The sequence below is a fragment of the Pan troglodytes genome, chromosome 4, assembly GCF_028858775.2.
Source record: "Pan troglodytes isolate AG18354 chromosome 4, NHGRI_mPanTro3-v2.0_pri, whole genome shotgun sequence".
In the NCBI taxonomy this organism is placed as follows: Eukaryota; Metazoa; Chordata; class Mammalia; order Primates; family Hominidae; genus Pan; species Pan troglodytes.
The window spans coordinates 23,464,698-23,484,719 of NC_072402.2; the positions used below are offsets into that span (position 1 = coordinate 23,464,698).

The 20,022-nt window shown below is 34.9% G+C and overlaps 1 long non-coding RNA gene across 4 annotated transcripts in view; it reads left to right on the forward strand.

Moving 5' to 3' along the window:
• LOC107974626 (uncharacterized) overlaps positions 1-20,022 on the forward strand; it is a 291,544-nt gene that overhangs the window by 16,499 nt on the left and 255,023 nt on the right. For all 4 annotated transcript variants that reach the window (XR_008547903.2, XR_008547905.2, XR_001717492.4 and 1 more), the window contains exons 2-3: positions 755-864; positions 2,445-2,589. This is a non-coding gene — a long non-coding RNA (uncharacterized LOC107974626). The remainder of the gene's footprint in view (positions 1-754; positions 865-2,444; positions 2,590-20,022) is intronic.

Consider the following 20,022-nt stretch of genomic DNA (forward strand, 5'->3'; position numbering starts at 1 on the left):
AGCAGAAAAAATATGGAATCGTTGAATATATGATGATAAATCATATAGTAAATATGCTTTCATAGTATTCTAGGAGAAGAATGGAAAGGTAGATTTGTTCTGACTTAACAGATTTAGGAAAGACTTCAAATTAAAAGTGTTACTATTTAATCTGAATTGATGATTAATTTAGATTACAAGATTGACATTTAATCTGGAATCTAAAAATGAATAAGATTTTATGAGTAGACAAGAGAGGGAAAGAGATGCTCTTTCTTGAATGTTCTGGATATCCATGTAAAGCTGTATTTACACTCTGTGGAATATGTTTTTCTTTCTTGAACTGTAACTGTTATGGGACAATTTCCCATTATTCTTATATACCCCTTAGGAGTAAGGCTATGATTTCCAATTCTCTTTTATCCAGAGCTCAATTAGCATAGCATTTGAGAATGTGAATACTATTGAGGTTTTAATACCTGGTTGCAAATTCTTTGACACTTTTCAATGGAGAGGTAGGGTCAATTCCCCTCCGTTTCAATCTGGCTTGGTTTTCAATTACTATGAACAATTGAGTATGCTAGAAATGACACTTAGGACTTCCAAAGCTAGTTTACAACAGGCCATGATGCTTCTGTCCTGTTTGCTGGAACACTTGTTCTTGGATCCTTGAGCTGCCATATAAAAAGCCTGACCAACCAGAGGCCTCTGTTAAAGAGGATCCAGTGACCAAGCCCAGCTGAGCCTTGTCCTCCATCTTCTATTCCCAATCTAGGTGCTGCAGCCCATCCATCTGCTGAATGTTGCCAAGTAACAGCCATCCATGGAACATGGAAAAATGAATTCACCCGGCCAGGCCCAAATTGTTGACCCACAGAACATGAGGTATAATAAAGTAGTTGTTGTTTTCAGCCACTAATTTATGAGATAATTTATTACATAACAATACAGAGCTGGAAAAAAACTAGAACAAATATGTTCAATTTTTTTTTTACGTATATTAAAATGCTTGACTTTTCAGATCCAATTATAATCTTATCCTTCTCATTCCTTCTCTAGATTTGTTGAATGAGTGAATATAAGATTGAATTAATAGTACAAGCTTTTACATTAAATAAACAAGCAAAATAAATATATTATAATAAAATTTGATAAATACTGTGAAGTAACCTAAAAGAGTGTTATGAAACACAAATACTAGAAGAATCTAGTGCTCAGGGAAGATTTCTCTTCAGAAGTGAAATTTAAGCCAGACCTGAAAGATGGGAAGGAACAGGCAAGGGAAGATTGAAAGAGTGAACTTTGCAAGAAAAAGGAGCAGCTATGTGACAAGTCCCCAAATGAAAAGAGCTTGGAAACTCTAGAATTCATGGGAAAATGAAACAAAACAACCACTGCAACTAAAGCAAAATAAGAAAATGAGAGAACAACTCAAAGCAAATTTGGAGATACGGCTCAAGAGCCATATTAAACAGAAAAATTCCTTTTAAAGAGTTTAGATTTAATTCCAAATTCAAAGGGAAACTACATAGATATTTTATAGGAATTAGTCATTATTATTTCTATTTATACATAAAATATTCATCAGGTCTCGTTCTACTAAAATATTATATTTATGAGAGTAATACAGCAGATTAACTTTTATTTTAATCTTTATTTCTTTGTGGGAATTAACTTTGAATTTTTACTTGCAAAACCAAAAGCATGTTCTCAGCAGGAAAAATAGTGACATTCTTTTTTTACAACTTGTCTCCAAATAGTAACTCTCCAAAGAAGTATCTATAAGCTACAGTGGAATGAGGAGTTAAGTGGAGAAAGGAAAAAGGCTCAAGTAGAATACAGAGTTGAAGTTCTGTTTGTTCCCAACATTGAAAAAAAAGTACATTTCCAACTGTCATAGTAAAGACTAAAACAGTATTTCTCATGGCAGTTGTAAGGCTTAAGTAAAATAATCCATATGCTTCATTCATGACATGGTGTGTCATATAGTGAAGTTTCAATAAGTGTTATTATTGTTATATTGTTATATATGTAAAAATTTAGCTAGGTGACTTTTTTCCTGAAATGATATTAAGGATGCTTGCAAGTTGGACTTTCACAAGTTGAGTAGTCTTTGTCAGTAGCACCCATTTATTTAGAGAGGCGAACTCTTCTAAATTACATGGAATACACCTGGCAACCACTGAATAGAACCCTTGTTTTGAAAACAAGCTAATTAACCAAATTATAAGCCATGATAATAAAAAGCTATTCCTTAAAATAGGAAGTTTAAAACATTTATAGCTCATAGTACAGTGATACCAATATTACTTGGGATTGCGTCACACAAACCTGGATATTTAATATAATCAAAAAAGACTGAAGTGGTATGGGCTTTTTCTTCTTTATTTTCCCACTTGAACGTGCCACGGGTATTTGAATTTGGCCACTTTTCTTTCTCACTCTCTTCTCCCATCTGCAAGCAGATGCAGAAGCTCTAACCAAGGATTCCCAGAGAGAAAGAGTAGAGCCATGAGACGAAGGGAGCCTGGGTCCCCAAATCACCATGTCGGAGCTCTTCAGCCAAAAGCTGACACTGAGCTGCTACGTGAGCAAGAGATACCTTGCCCAGTAAGACATTTATTGAGCTTTTTAGATTGTGTTTTACCAGTTGGATAACATAATTAATATGATCACATATTCTCCATCCACTGCAAAAAAAATCTCTATTCTTTTAAAAAATAAGCATGTTATTTAAAAAATAAGTCACTGAAAATTACCATCTTTTTCTCTAAAGAAATCCCGCTCCTTAGTTGCTTCTTTCTTTCTTTTAAAAGTAAGGCCATTTTCCCAGTGTCTCAGCCTCGAAGTCTTGGTGCTGGTTGTCACTGGCTCCATCTTGCCCCTCATCTGTAGTCAGCTACCATCTTCAGTAGAGCCTGAATTCTCAATGATCCTCACATCTAGCCCTTCCAGCTGACTTAGCAGTTTAGACTTTTAGCACCTTTCAATGATCATTATGTCAGAAATCTAACCCCAATTTACTTGGCTCTCAATCCATACTCAGAATTGTGCCAAGAAATATATCAGTCAGAGTCCGGCCAGGAGATGAAAACCATACCTGTAATTTGAACAGGGTATATATAAAATAAAGAATTTGTTAACTAATAAATGCGATTAAAAAAGGACTCCAAGTCAAGTGAAACAGTAAATGCAGAAAGCAGCTACTATATCTAAGGCTAAGGGAGAGGGAACAAGAAGAAACTAAGAATGAACTTAAAAGAGGAATTCTCTTTTAATGCCAAAACTCAGACCTTATGGGAGAAAGTATGACTGTCACAGAAACAAATGACTTGCTGATGGTTAAGAAACTTGCTGAAGAAAAAAGTGATCCATAGAGGGGTTGGGAAACCTGTGGGGCAGTGTGTCACTCAGCATTAGGAATGTCCCATTTAGTGACTGAGAGACTTGCTGGAGGGCACAGGCCGACCTACAATAGGCTTACCAAGTGGCCAAGAAAACAGTCGGAGGATATAGGTGGGCTGGTCCCTGAGGAAAGTCTATTTCTAATATTTGCTTATGTTCCTGCAGAGCTCTCTACTAGAAGGTCTAACATTGAGTCACTGGGCAAAGCAGAAAGGTTGACGTGGTCCGGCTATATATAGTATTACAAAGCAGGGAAAGAAAAATAGATTTGGAACTGAGAAAGAATAACACAATAAGTAGCACAGAAAATGAGAGAACAGCAAAGTCTCCATTTTCCATTAGCTCAGAAACAACTTGAACTGAGATTAAAAAGTAAATATTTGTAATAGATTTAGGTAAGTGCTATGATGGAGTATACAAAATGTTCATAGGAATATAGAGATATACATAATTCAGGTTAAAGAAATAAAAGAATGATTGTGGAAGAGCCAGTGCTGAGTTTCAAAGAGTGAGTAGGCATTAGCTAGATGGGAAAGGAATCATGAGGAGAAAGCTTTTCAGATAGAGGAAACAGGAAAGGCAAAGGTTAAGACTGGACCAGAGCATTGCTCATATGTGAATTGCAAGTTACATAAATTGCAAAATATGGCCAAAAAAAAAAAAGATCTTAGTAGGTAAGCATGGGCTAGATCACTTATTTGTCCTGGTTTGAAAAGGTTGTTCTAAGAAGTTTGAATTTTATCCTGAAGACATTGGAGAGCAAATTAAGGATTAGAAAGTTAGTAGAGGAGAGTCAAGATCAGAATTACCATACTGAAAATCCATTGGCTGTGTGAATTCAGTGTCATTTTAGAAGGACTGATCTCTCTGTTTGCTGGTGAAGCCCAAATACTAATACCTTCACCTGGCACATAGCTCAAAATAGAAGCTCAGAAACTATTTGTGGAATAAGTGAATAAATGAGAGTTTATTTTAAAGATGGTGACTAACTCTACTTGAGTTAGAGGTGTTTGAATATTCAATTGTGGAAGTTTAAGAGCCAGGTGAAGGCAAATCTCTAGGTCAAAAGAGCATTCTGCAAAGATATTTAGTGTTGGGAATTGCCAAGATATAGACAGGATTTGAAGCCTTGATTCAGATAAGTTTATGTAAAGGGAGTGTAAATGGAATGTTATAAAAGGAGGCTAATGAAGAACTTTGGAGACATCAATAATTAAACAGGAGTAGAGAAAAAGGTGTCAGAAATAAGACTGAAAAATAACCGAAGATTTTTGACAAGAACTTGAGAGAGAGGTAACTTGAAGAAAAAAGAAGAGAATGGGAACTTGATCAAAAAAGAAGTAATGGTCAATAGCTTCAAATGCAGCTGAGGAGTCAAGTAAGAGAAAAATGCAATTTGAATGCATTTTTAACTGGCTTTCTCTTCCTAAACCTATGATATAACCCACATGTTTCTCTGTCGAGTTTTATTAAAGTCTAGCTCTAATCATTTAACTCCCTCTTTAAAAACTTTCACCAATTCCCCTCAAATCAATTGCCCTGAAGTCCCTTTCAAGAACAATCAGCTAGTGCCTATCCTCAAGACTGGTGTGACCTCTCCATGCTTTGAATCCCATTGCATTTCACTGGGATTTATTACATTCAGCTTTTTTTATTAATACATGTGCATTTTTCTTATCACGTCGATAATCTCTCTCAACTGGGCTGTAAGTTTTCTGACAATAGTTGTGCCTCACTCTTTGTAATTCTGTAGATTTAGCATGATGATTAAATTTTTTGAATTGTATTAAGCACTCATCGTATTCTGAACACTGAGCTAGATTGCTTTTACCAATAATTTTGTTAACATTAAAACATAATCCAGTTACAAATATTACCATTTTGCCTACTCAGTGAACTTAAAATACCTTTTCAAATAACTATTAAGTGAAAATCTAGAATTTTAAACCAGTCCTATATCCTGGCAAGACTGTAAAATACTTTTGTCACACTGTACTACCTTGAAGAAGGAAGGAAACATATAAATATTTATTTTATTAAGTTGGTTTGCATTGATATCAATCTTGCAAATGGTTTCAAACTATGTGGGACAAATAGTTTACTCCATCTTATTGCATATTTTTAAATTATATAATTTGGAAAACAATATAGAAAGCAATGGTAAGGGATACAGTGAGGGAGGGATAATAAGTTGTAGATGACAGAATTAGGATTTGCAATGATACTGACAGATTGAAATGATGAGTTAAAGTAAATGAGATGAAATTCGACAGGAAGAATTCTGGAGGATGCATTATTATGGGGGTGGTAAAGAGGTGAAAGAGCAGGTGAGATGGTTTTAAACAGTTCAGGAGAAAAGGAATGAGGACTCAAACTCCGTTAATGGAAATGGATGTGAATGACACAGAGCATTTAGAATCTACATAAACCTTGACAAGTGAATGGGTGCAAGGATAAGGCAGAAAGAATCAAATAGGGCTTTAAATATTTGAGCCTGTATAACCCAGAAAGGTGAAGACATTGAGAGAGAGGTCAGGAGGACCTGGTTTGGGAGTCAAGTAGAAAGAAAGCATAGTTAGTTCAACGTTGAGTATGCATGTTATTCCAGTGAAGATAATGTCATCTTCTTTTTGAAAACTGGGAAACTGTTGACTCATTTCCACTCTTTATTTTAGGCAAGGTGTTCAATCATTCATTATTTTTAGAGGTACATAGTATTGAACAAGTGCTTTGTGCCAAAAACAAAGCAGGGTGCTTTATATGTATTATCTTAGTTAATTGTCATAACCTGTCCTGAAAGTCCATTTATAGCTGAGAAAACTGAAGCTGACAAATAGAAAAGACAACTTAAGATATCCAAAGGCATTTGAAGACATCCAAAGACATTTGTGGAGATCACTAAAACTCAAATTAGATTAATTACCTAATCGCTCTACTTTTTGTGACGTTTCTACCTAATATGAAGGGTCACTTATCCCCTGTTTTCAGCTCACTGGACTTGATGTGTGAATTTGTCTCCCATTTTGTCCCCATTTTGGCATTTACTCATGTGCTAGATCTACCTATTTCTGGCCTCCTTGCTTAGGAGGAGCTCTGGCATATGGAACTAAAATTCTGAGTTTGACCTATCTGGCTAACTTAGCTCAACTGACCCTATCCCACCCCTGTGTAAGAGTGATCATGGATCTCATCGCACAGGAGTGTCATCTTGAAACTCTCCCACTCACTCTGAGCTTTCTAGAATTGTTTGAACTATTTCTTGAAGGTTGTGTGGGAGTTAACTGAGTGAAGAAGATAAGAAAGGTATTCCAGACTGGAGAAACAGCATGTGCAAAGCACCATGTAGGAAAGGCACAATAGGTACATGTAACTGTCTTGATGATGTTTGTTATGCTCTCCTCAATATCAAGAGTCTTTACATTGTTGGTTAAAGATAAAGAATAAGAGATGGGTAGTTGTGGGTTTCACCTCCATCTTCCCAAACCAAGTGATTCTCTCTTTTTGCTCATCTTTGTATATCAAGCACAGCTAAAGCTGACTTTCCTGTTTTCAATATTATCCCTAAAACTTATCTCTCCTTTGACGTTCCTTAGTGTTAGTCTTGGAGGTCTATGAAATTGTCTTTCATTTATAAAGATGAGCTCTTCAAAAAATCCATATGATTTCTATAGATATTCCTTCTTTATTTATTCCATTAGATATTTCTTCTTTATTTATATATAGGTTTCATTTTTGTTTTGTTTATCCTTTCTTCTCTTAAAAATATTTTTGGTGGTGTAAAGGCAAAGGAGGAGGTTCTAGACATCACATCATGCCTATACTTTGCCTGCTTTTTAAATAAATGCTCTCCTAAAAACCTACATGTCTGTCTGAGAATGTCCAATAGACAATTTTTATACTTTTATGAACTCCTAGGTAACATGGCAGAAACTGCTGCTTATGTCTCCCCAGTATTTAATATTTTTCTTTACTTTCTGAGTGAAAAAGTCCACAAATTTTACCAGAACACATAATAAAGACCATATTTTCAGTCTCTTGTAGCAAAGCATGTTCTTGGGCCTAAATTTTGACAAATTTAATGTAAATAGAGATTATGTGTATGCAGAAAGTGTCCTTAAAGGAAGATGACATAAGCTTCTTTAATGAGGATGAAATGATTGGAGCTTTAGCAGCCATCTTGGACTAGGTTGAAGAGGAACACATCAGAAATGCAGTAGTAATAAAGAAGATAAAGACTAATAGCAGGCAGTATATTTAGTACTTACTATGTAGCAAGAATGATTCTTCACATTTTATATGTATTAATTTATACATGCTTCACAACAATCATATAAACTAGGGATCTCAATTTCTTCACCCTAAATAGTACTTAAGAGCAGGAATCATGCAGACACATTAACTGGGCCGGTGTTTTGATCCTGCATTATACAATTGGTACCTTATTTAGCAAGTAAGGAGTTAAGAATAGAGTCTGAAAATGAGAAGCACTCATTAAACATTACCTACTATTACTTTTGAGTAGTTATTGCAAATTACTATCCACAGTTCCAATTAACAATTTTCATTAAAGTAATTTATAGTTAGTGATTATAAATCTATTTACAGATGTAGAAATTGAGGCAGAGGGAGATGAAGTGACTTGCCAAAGATTAAATAACTAGGAAGTGGTGAAGTTGGGCTATCTGTGCTCTTAACCTGTTCTGTTCTGAATGAAAAGCTGAAAGGAGCCTGGGACCTGCACTAATTTGTGATCTTGCTACATGAATCCTGGAGAGGTGACCTCTGGACCTTTCTAGCAAAGAATGAAATCTCATGCACTAAACTAGTTAATTTGGGTTTTCTGTTGCATGCAGCTAAACTTAATTCTTCCTATAAGATGTCTTAATTTCCCCCAAGATTGCTGTCACTGCTAGATCATTAAGCAATTCTTCCTTATATCTCAAAGTGAAGTTCAGAGTAACAATTCTTGTTACCCCTTCTATGTTTTGTAAGATAAAATCATGAGCAACATTAGTGAAGAATCTCACAGGAAGTTTGTTTGAGTTTTAACAGAGTTGGTGTTCCCACAGCTATGTGGATAGATCCAGGCCCCACAGCTGTATCAGCATCTTTCCCAGCCCATTTTATCAGCTGTATTAGGAAATAATCTCACATTCCCTACAGGCTCAGACATTCAATAGTACACTTCTCTCAGTGTAGCACTAGAGTTCTCTCACTTTTTATTTTCAATCAGTTTTAAGAATATTTTTTATCTTTTTTATCATAGGTGCCTGACTAGTTTATGTCCAGGGCTTCTTGTTGCTAAACTCATGCCTTAGAATTCAGTGTGTTTTGAGAAATGATGGACCTCTTCATTTAACATAAATGCTTAGTTCTTCACCAATTCTGCTTGGATTATCTAATAAAAATATGATTGGATTTTAGTCTTGCTTTTCAATTTTAGGTGTCAGGTGCTGTTGAAAAATGTTTAGTATAAAATAACATAAGTTAAAAAATAGAGTAAATTTAGAGGTATAGTGAAATCTAATCTATTACTTTTTATCTGTTCCATCTGATGATGCTATTAGATAATGATCTTTAGCTGTAGCATAGAAATTCATCTATAGCTGTTATAATTTTAGGCAGTTTAAATGATCTAAGCTAGATAAAGAAATTCACATTAGCACATTTTAATAATTTGCTTCTTAATTTTATTTTTATAACTCGTCTCAGAAATGTGAAGCTGGGAAATTCATTGTCAGCACTTGAACATGAGGTAAAAATGAAAAAGAACTGTTTGGTGTATACTTTATTTCAGAATAACCAAATAGAGTATCTTTTGAAAGCTCATCTGTTTTCTGTTACTGCTTCTTAGGCAGATAACCACAAGCATGATTTGATTTAAAGTAGAATCTTCTCAGATATACTCTGAGGTGTGACACTAACACACTAAAGTAAATACCACAAAACATCCTTTGCCTTTGAAACGTAACTGCTGTCATAATGACCATCTGCTGGATGTAGGTTTTGAACACCCAGTGACCTCTGACATTTATGACAAATTATGTACCCAAGTGCTAGCGATGCCTTGTTAAAATGAAGCCAGAGGCCCTCAAGTTCTCAACCCCTCTTGTCTTTAAAAGCATGGGTTAAATGGCAGCAAGAGGCAGATTGGACAGAAAACAGACATGGCAAAAGCTAAAAGGAAATAAAATCCTCATCCTCCAGCCTTTGACTTTTGCAGCTAACTGCACTGCAATGTGCTTTCAACCATTAAACTACCTTAACCTTTGGAAGAGCCAAGCCAGTTAAAATTGACTGAAAATTTGCACATCACCACACAAGATTTGATTGATTTTTATTTGAAAATTGCATGGAGGACAGTCACTTACTGTAATATTCGTAACCAACAAAATATGTTTCTCAGTCACCTCTGGTGCACAATGAAATTGATGTCATATAAAAAGCAACATGAAGAACACTTTTCAAAGTCAGAAAGTTAGTCTTGCTGCGAAACACAGTAGCACCATTGAATTTAGGCAGAGCAGGCTAAAGTGTAAATGTTTTTTATAAAATACATTAAAAATTTATGTTTTGGACCACAATTCCAAAGATACACACACTAACTGCATACACATGAGATAAACCAAAGTTAGTTTGTATTTGGCATAAAAATATCTGTATTTTTTGTAAAGGTAATTATTTTATTGCTATCTAGTCAGAAAAAAATGATGTAAGATAAGGAGGGAAAGGATGGATTCGATTCTCTTCCCACTAAAAAAAATTACTTGTAGGAAAATTAGGGGTTCTAAGAATAGAACATCTCACCTTTTTTTTTGACTTATTCATGTAAAACAGACTGTATGGCCCTTGGCATCAAAAATTAGAATCTGAGCAAGAAAACCATGGAAAACTAAGGCATTTACTTATGCAATGCAAAAACCTACATCATACCTCCAGGCTTGTCTAAAAAGTAGTTTACCTATTTTTTTAAATGAGAAAACTTTTGTAACTTTGTTTTGTTGGAGATATCATTTATAGCTTTGAGAACTGCTTTAGATAAAATGCTAGCTTGTTCAAAGGAGAATTCATTAACAAGAAAAGCCAACTTATAATTAAGTTTAATACTGTGTATGGGGAGGAAAAGTCAAACCTCAGTCGACAGGTTTGACTTTTCAGATTGGATTAAATGATAAATAAAAGGAATACTAGAATTACCCCCACAATTATGATTCTTTTGGGTATGTATTATAAGCTGTATTTTTCTTATCTTTTGTCTGGAACTGCTTTTAGAGGGCATGCGCCACGCATTTAGATAAGTTTTCACTATTATCTCTTAATATAATTTTATAAGTCATGGGTGCCTGTATAAAACATGCACATAAATATATGAATATGTCTGTATAGATGTAGACATATTTTATAATTATAACTTCATCGTGTTTTATTTGGATGTTCTAATTGGCATTTCAGAGACAAAATGTGATCTTAGGCAGCTTGTCTGCAATATATTTCCACTTCCTTTCTGCCTTTACGTTTCAGCAAATTATCTTACTCTTATCCAATGCCTTTGTCTACTTTGTCCCTACAAAGACCACTGCTTCCTTTTGCCCTTTTCCCACTATCTGTCTTCAAAATTGGCATCTATGATGCAGTCCCCAGGACACATTTTCGGTTTGGATCACACCAATGAGTACAATGGGCCCTTAGAGACTTTCCATGGAATTGTTTGATAGGACTTTTAGAGATCATATAAAACAGTGATTTTCCACATAAGAATTTTTTAAATTAATGGAACCCCTTGTACTTTTCCAAATATATCTGTGGTTGAAATATAAGTGAGAGTATTAAGGCTCTGATCATTCATCTTGACTTCTTTCTCCATGAAGTTCTCTCCAGCTAATGTGGCTTACAAAGAAATCTATGAAAAAGAGTTTGAAAAGCCCTGATATAGTCCAACTGTACAGACACAAGACTAAATTTACAAGGAGTGAAGGGACTTTGGCTTCTTGTCTGAAATTTTCCCCCTTACTCAACCTCGTTATACTTTAACACTCCTTTTCTGGGACTCCTGCTCCATCATGACCTCACTGACTCCTCTTAGATAAAGTCGTTGAATACTAGCGTGTTGTTGTACACTTTTTCTCAGAGTTTTTAAAGAATACTTCGCTGAAATGATGTCATCAGGAAAGAGATATTTTTACCTCTATCACCTATCAATGCGAGACCATAGCAGGTACCCATTAAATGTTAACATAAGTCATTATTTTCTTTAGAATTGACAAGAATTACTATACAGCCTGAGACTGGCAGAAATAGAACTAAAGTGAGCAGTTTTCCAATCTTTATTGTAACAATTTACTATGTGATTTTACTTGAGACACCTTTCCAATAAGACTTGTGAATCAAGATCTTTATGTCAGTACCCAACTCAATAAGGTTGAATGAGAATTTCAAATGTGAAATAAAATAAAATAAAATAAAATAGATTTACCTATGCTGAAGAAGTTACATTGTACCTTGCTTTGTGGTTAAATTTGTCTGTTAACACTTGTGACTGCCAAAACTATCATTTCTCCTGGGGATTTTGTTTTCCTACATTAGTATTTTCCAATCTTAGTCTTGGCTGATGGATTAGAATATTTGCCCTACCCTCCTCATCTGCTATAACTGCTGTTTCTTATTCTGTAACAAATGTGCCTCTACCATCCATTCCTAAGACTTTACACCTCTATTGTCTACCCATTGGCTCAATACTATGGAGAAAAAATTGTGGTACCCTAGGACTGTCTGAAATAGAATGGGTTCTTTTAAAACATAAAAATTCCTTCTTGTTGGTGGGTTCAAGTAGAAGGTGGCTATCCACTATCTGGATAGGAATTTATTCTTCAAGTCAAGAGGCAAGCACACGTTTCCACTATTAAATGTACCAATATATTCACATCTATATCTAAAAGCTCTGCCTTTCCCTGTTAAAACAGATAAAATCTGTATTCCTAAGGTAAAACTCTGCACTTGCACCCTCATCATATCTCTCATCTATTCAAAGATATCACTCCAGCAATTCTCCCTCTATCTCCTGCATCTTTACTGTTCCCTTCAACTGTACAAATGCAGTGTAACATCCTCTGCCTTTAACACAAATCCTTCCTTTGAACTGTCTTCACTGCCTATCTCTGTCTACTTACCATGCCATTTCTTTCCTCTGCCTTGCAGCAAAAATCCTAGAAATAGATCCTAGAGGCATCTCAATTTCCTCTCTTTTCTTTCCATTATTTTTCCTTGAATCAACTCCAGTCAGCCTTTTTGTTATTCTGAAACTGCTTACAGCAAAATCACCAGGATTGTTTATGGGCTAAGCCAATCTCAGAATTATCTTGCCAAAGAATAGGAGACTGAGGCCTTTATAATCCCTGTATCCCATCTTCTCTTCACCAAAAATTACCTCTGTGGTCTTTGATTCCATACACCACCACAAGAGCTGAGTGAGCTTTTCTACTTTGGAAGAAATCTGGAGGCAGTAAAGCAGAAAAACTTGGAAGGTTTTTCTAGCTCTAGATCCCTGAGGAATCGCCACACTGACTTCCACAATGGTTGAACTAGTTTACAGTCCCACCAACAGTGTAAAAGTGTTCCTATTTCTCCACATCCTCTCCAGCACCTGTTGTTTCCTGACTTTTTAATGATTGCCATTCTAACTGGTGTGAGATGATATCTCATAGTGGTTTTGATTTGCATTTCTCTGATGGCCAGTGATGATGAGCATTTTTTCATGTGTTTTTTGGCTGCATAAATGTCTTCTTTTGAGAAGTGTCTGTTCATGTCCTTCGCCCACTTTTTGATGGGGTTGTTTTTTTTTTCTTGTAAATTTGTTTGAGTTCATTGTAGATTCTGGATATTAGCCCTTTGTCAGATGAGTAGGTTGCGAAAATTTTCTCCCATGTTGTAGGTTGCCTGTTCACTCTGATGGTAGTTTCTTTTGCTGTGCAGAAGCTCTTTAGTTATCCATCCCATTACTGGGTATATACCCAAATGACTATAAATCATGCTGCTATAAAGACACATGCACACGTATGTTTATTGTGGCATTATTCACAATAGCAAAGACTTGGAAGCAACCCAAATGTCCAACAATGATAGACTGGATTAAGAAAATGTGGCACATATACACCATGGAATACTATGAAGCCATAAAAAATGATGAGTTCATGTCCTTTGTAGGGACATGGATGAAACTGGAAACCATCATGCTCAGTAAACTATCGCAAGAACAAAAAACCAAACATGGCATATTCTCACTCATAGGTGGGAATTGAACAATGAGATCACATGGACACAGGAAGGGGAATATCACACTCTGGGGACTGTGGTGGGGAGGAGCGAGGGGGGAGGGATAGCATTGGGAGATATACCTAATGCTAGATGACGAGTTAGTGGGTGCAGCGCACCAGCATGTCACATGTATACATATGTAACTAACCTGCACAATGTGCACATGTACCCTAAAACTTAAAGTATAATAAAAATAAATAAATAAATAAATAAAATAAAATAAAAATAAAAAAAATAAAAAGCATGATTCAACAACTAAAAGAAAAAAAAAAAAGAAATATTGTAACCAACTAGAGAAATAAAACATTTCTAAGATTAAAAAAAAAAAAAAAAAAACTTGGAAGGTTGTTAGCATGTACTGAAACTGTCCACCACAGCTCAGCTGAGCCTAAAACTTGCTCAAGGAGATATGATAGGACACAAAAAGTACCTGCTTGGACCCTTTTTCTGTTTGCCTTTTTTCTCTTTTCATCAAACTTCCTTCTCTCCTAACCTTTCAATTAGTGTGTGCCAGGAGTGAATCTTTAGACTTTTTCTCTTTTCTAATTACATTCACTACTTATGTTACCTTACTCAGCCCAATGACTTTAAAATCATGTTTGTGATGTTAAATTCCAATTTTACATTTACATTTTTTTCTGAACTCCAGATCCATGTGGCAGGTACCCACTCAAAATCTCTACTGGAGATTAATTCAAAACCAAACTATTGACATAAATTTACCTTATAACCCAGAAATTTTCCTCCAAGGAATCTACCCAGGAGAAGTAAATACATACATCTATATGCAGACTTGTACATGAATGTTCAAGGTTGCATTATTTATAATAGCTGTAAACTGGAAACAATCCAATTAGTAATATATCCATACAACGGAATACAATTCTGCAATAAAAAGGTACCAAGAGTTGATATATGCTATAACATGGATGAACCTCAAAACATAATACTTAGTAGAAGAAACTGGGCACAAAAGACAATATATTGTAGATTCCATTTACATGGAACATTCAGGAAAGACAAATCTGTAAAGATAGAAAGTAATTCTGTAGCTGCCAAGGGGCTAACATGGATATACAGAATCACTGCAAATGGGCTAAAAGAATTTTTTTTCGAGTGGGGGCTGGAAATATTCTGCAGTTAGATTGTATTGGTGATTGCACAACTCTAAACTTACTAAAAATCATGAAATGCTATTCTTAAAATGGATGAAATTTATTGTAGGGAAAATATACATCAATAAAAAATTTTAACTCTTGATCTTGTGTATCAATTTTTTTCCTCCTCTAATCTTCTCTCTTTCTGGAAATGTCAGCTCTGTTTTCCTAGTTATTTAGGCAATAAATCTTGGAATAATTTTTGACTCTGTTCTTTCTTTTTCATCACAAATCTAATCTGTCACTTCGACTACTGGTAACTTCCTCACTACTTTATACTGCTACCCTCTCTTCTCCACTACCGCTCTGGCAAGCTTGCCTTGACTGTAACAATAGCCCCCTCACAAGTTTTCATGTGATTATCCTTACCACTTTATTATTTATTTGCCATAAAAGCAATTATTCTACTTCTTCATTCAAAATACTTCAGCACAATTCCTTGTCAGAGTAAAATGCAAAGATGTCACCATGTTAAAGTTTCCAGATAAAATACAGGACACCTTGTTAAATATGAATTTCAAATGAACAACAAATACTTTTTTAATGCCTGTGTGTGATACAATATGAGGGACATAGATATATGAAAAATATTCGCTGTTTATCTAAAATTCAAATTTAACTGGATACTCTGTGTCTTTATTTCCTAAATCTAGCAAACCTACATCTTGGGCAAAATGGCACTCCATGATCTGGGCTTCCATTGTCTCTCTGGTCTCATTTTCCTCCTCACATGAAGACCAGCCTCTTAATCAAGCTAACATTGGTTTTCAGACAGGCGAAGTATATTCTTACTGTTGGACTTTTACAGTCGGTCTTCCCTGTACCTGCAAAACGCTTCCCCCAAGTATCAAGTGTAGTTTGTTCTCCCATTTCATTTAGTTTTAGGCTCAAATGTCAGCTATTCATGGAGGCCTTTCCTGATCAACCAATAGAAAATAGCTCCTGCAGTCTACAGTTCTCAATGGTCTCATTGAGCATTATTGATCTTCTTAGCATTTATTACAAATGAATATACAATATATTTTTTGTATATATCTGGCAGTAAAGGCAGAAAAGTTATTTCTTTTTCATTCCTGCGTAAGAAAGGACTAGAATAGTATCCATCCATTCATTTGTTCATTGATCCATTCAACATTTTTCCTTTTCTAGGTTCTAGGTTTCAAATCACATGCAGTGACACTGTCAATGTATTAAGTCATGTATTTTTGGGAGGCAAGTGTGAAAAGAAAAGTACGGGTATGGTGAAGCTAACAGAGACAAATTGGCAGACAGAAAAAGATGTGTGTCTGTAGACTAATAATAGAATGAGGTGGATAGGAACATGGTTGTATCACTTGTGGTGTTTCCCTGAGTGACAAGCCCACCCACTCAACTGGAGTTCAGGGAAGAGGTCAAGTCAAGAGACAGTATTTGGGACTCTTCTGCCTAGGGGTGCTAGTTAAAACTGACATATCCTTAGCTCCTGTCAGCAGCTGCTCCTACACACTCAGGAACTCTCCATTAACATTTAAACTGACTGTCAAGTCCATAATTTTGTCCTTTCTCCTCCATCAATTACCCTCTTCCTTCTACAATGTTGAAGTCCCCCCTAACCACTGAACATTTACCATTGTCTACATAGTTCTCCAGTATTGTCCATTTTTAAAAGGATTTCACGTTACTATGCAGTCTTCCTCCATCTTATTTCTCTTTTCCTTAATTCCTTTACTTCCTAAGCGTATTATCTCACCTCAACAATTGTATTGAATTTGAATTCCCCAAGGTCACCAATCACAAGTCCATTTATATTTTTTCAATATTCATTCCTCTAGACTTCACAGTAGAATCTGAGACCATTGGCCACTACCATTTTCTTTGCATTTTTCGTGCTTTGTTTTTTTCCAGTGTTACTTAACAATGTTTCATTTTTCTTCCTATTGCGTATATAGTCTTAGTTTTTCTCTAATTAATGACTTTTTCCTCTATGTTTTTGTCATCAAATGTGAATACTTGCCCAAGTTCTGTTATTAACTCCCTGTCAATCTTTCTATAGTCTCTTGTCTTTAAAAACTTCATATAGCCTCATGACTTTGAATTTCAATACTAGATATATGCCTCCCTAACCTATATCACCTGCTTTGTTGTCTTATTCCTCCAGCTCTGATAATACATCACTGTCTGCTTATTATGTGTATTTATTTAAATATACTGCAGATATTTAAATTTCATCATATTTAAAATATAACTTAAAAAATGATATATCCTGTCTTCTCAAACAGCTTTTTATGTCACTTAGCAGACAAAGCTCTGACTTACACTTCTTTCCAAAAACTGTTTTTAAATATTTGATAATTAGGCAAATATAGTTTTAGATACAGAGAAAGCTGAAAGGTTTTATTTATTTATAAGCAAAGTGTTTTTTAAAGAACATACATAAAAATATACCAAGGTATTTTCCTTTATTATTAGTCAGCTTATTCTTACCAGTTTGAGCCTTAAAGTATCAGTGATACTTCAGAAAGCAGGATGGTAAAACTGTAGATATATATACACATTTACATCCATACTCACATTTTTCTCTTTGTTCCTTTAGCTGTAGTAAACATCATATTACATCCATATATACTAGAACACCCATCAAATCACATTCTAAACCTGTGTCCTATGCTCTCTTCTTATTCTGTCCAATTCCAAAGAGACCAATTGAGCAGCCAGGTTGGTTGGGGGAACTCTGATTATTGTCTCTGGTCAAAACCAATCTCCCTCATTTCTGGCAATTCCACCCTGTGTTTCAATATCTAATAACCTCTCCATAGGTAGTGGGATTTCCATGCAATAGAAGTTTGCTACAGTTGACCACATGTTTCTTTTAAAATGTTTAGCATTTGTATTTGTTTAAAAAGTTTCAGATTTCAGAGAACATAAACATGTTGAAAAAATTATTTATAGAACTTTATAAGGAAAGATACAGTTAAGTATGGGATGAACAAAAATTAATTTTTAATCCATAAATATGTTTTAATCTTAATTATCTAAAAATGCAAGTTAGAAATAAATGCATGTTCATTGGATTTATAGTCTGGACTAAGAGAAGAAACCTTGGAATTTTGAAGAGAGATGATGAAAAGGTGAGAAGGGAGTTCCAATTTTTTTTTAAAGGCAAAATTAAACAGAAGACATGGAGAATAAAGGGAAGAGGGAAATGAGCAAATTAGGAAAGAGGAGAATTATCAGAGAAATTCATAAATCAACAGATTCATAAGGTCTGACAATCTCATTGTAGGGCTGTGCTATTACTAAAGCAATACGGTTTTGAATTATGATAAAAGAGAAAAATCACATAGAAAGAAAAGCATAATGACCAAATACTCAAAAATACATTAGTGATATAGATAATTGATTTCATTTGTGTAAGGACAAATAAAATTATTTCAAAAAATTGACATGACACGAAATAGTTCTATAGCTGCCTAGATCCTTAGGTGAAGATTTTTATGTGTGCACAAACAGCACATGCAAAGTTAGATAGAAAACCATCAAGAACGACAGCTCGTGATTTATAGTAGAGTTAGTAGAGGTTAGGTGTTTAATGTTACTTAGGCATAATTTGACAATTTGATGGAGGTTTCAAAAGAGAGAAACTATGTATATATGAATACATATTTACCTGTTAGATGTTTATATAGTTTGGCTGTGTCCCCAACCAAATCTCATCTTGAATTGTAGTTCCCATAATCTCCACATGTTGTGAGAGGGACCTGGTGGGAGGTAATTAAAGCACGGGGGCGGTTACCTCCATGCTGTTCTTGTGATAGTGAGTGAGTTCTCATGAGATCTGATGGTTCTGTGGGGGGCTTTTTCCCCTCTTTGCTCTACACTTCTTCTTGCTGCCACCATGTGATGAAGGACATGTTTGCTTCCCCTTCCACCATGATTGTAAGTTTCCTGAGGCCTCCCCAGCCATGCTGAACTGTGAGTTAATTAAACCTCTTTCCTTTATAAATTACTCACTCTTGGGTATGTCTTTATTAGCAGCCTGAGAACAGAATAATGCACATATGCATGTATTATATAGGTCAAAAACATATGCATATATATATATAATATATGCTTCTATGTTATATAATTATATCACTGCATATCATTTTACATTGTTGGAGAATAGTTTTATATACTAGAAAATATCTTACATAATTGGTATCTTTTTAATGCTTATACAATTTATGAAATGTGTTTATTATGATTTTCACTTTAACAATGAGGAAAATAAAATTAAGAGATGTTAAGCAACTTCTAGATTACACAGTGCATGTTAGAACAAGGTCTCAGTGAGTCATAAACGTCATGTTGTTTGTATTATAATATATTGCCTCCCTATATATATGAATGGAAATGAGGGTATAATTTGCATGGATTAAATGTCTGTGTATTTCAAAATGTAGCCTGAAATTATACTTCAAAACACACTGTAAAAGACTGGTTTATTTGGGCTAAAATTTGTGAATCTAGGATTCCACAGTTAAAATGCAAATATTGTTAAAATGCTAACATGGTTATCTTTGACTATCAAATCTTCCAGCTCACAGTAATTTACCAGATCAATATCTAACAGTGGCAATAAAGAGGGAGGAAGTTAAATGGAAAACTCCGGAGTACTGACCCTACCTGGAATAGGAAGCTCAGAAAGGACTGTCTGCAGGCAGGGCTGTGTGAGTATGGAGAGGGCTGGGAGGTGGTGTGGGGTGAAAATAAGGAGGAAACATTGAGTTCCTTAGCTAAGAGAACAGACATCAAAATGAAAAAGAAAATGTGAGAGCACCAAAACAACATTTTTTAAATTTCTTCAAGTGCTTTATATTTTATATTTTATTTTAAGACATTAAGCCAAAATTCAAGTTTGTATAACCACCATACTTTATTGATTTGAACATGCATATGTTTTCACATTTTAAACTCTTTGAAATCAAGAGTTTATATTATATTTTAGCATTATTTCATAGTTAAATTGGCAGCATTTTTTATTTCTTAATGGTGGTGTATTTTATATTGAATAGCACGTTAGATTTGATGAAGGATAGTAATAAGGTTCATCTGAGGATCAGAAGAAAATGTGTGTGAGTCTAAGGTCTTCCACTGATACCCAGCATTACTTCTGGTACAAATGCTATTCTGATCTAAATTTTCTTAGTCT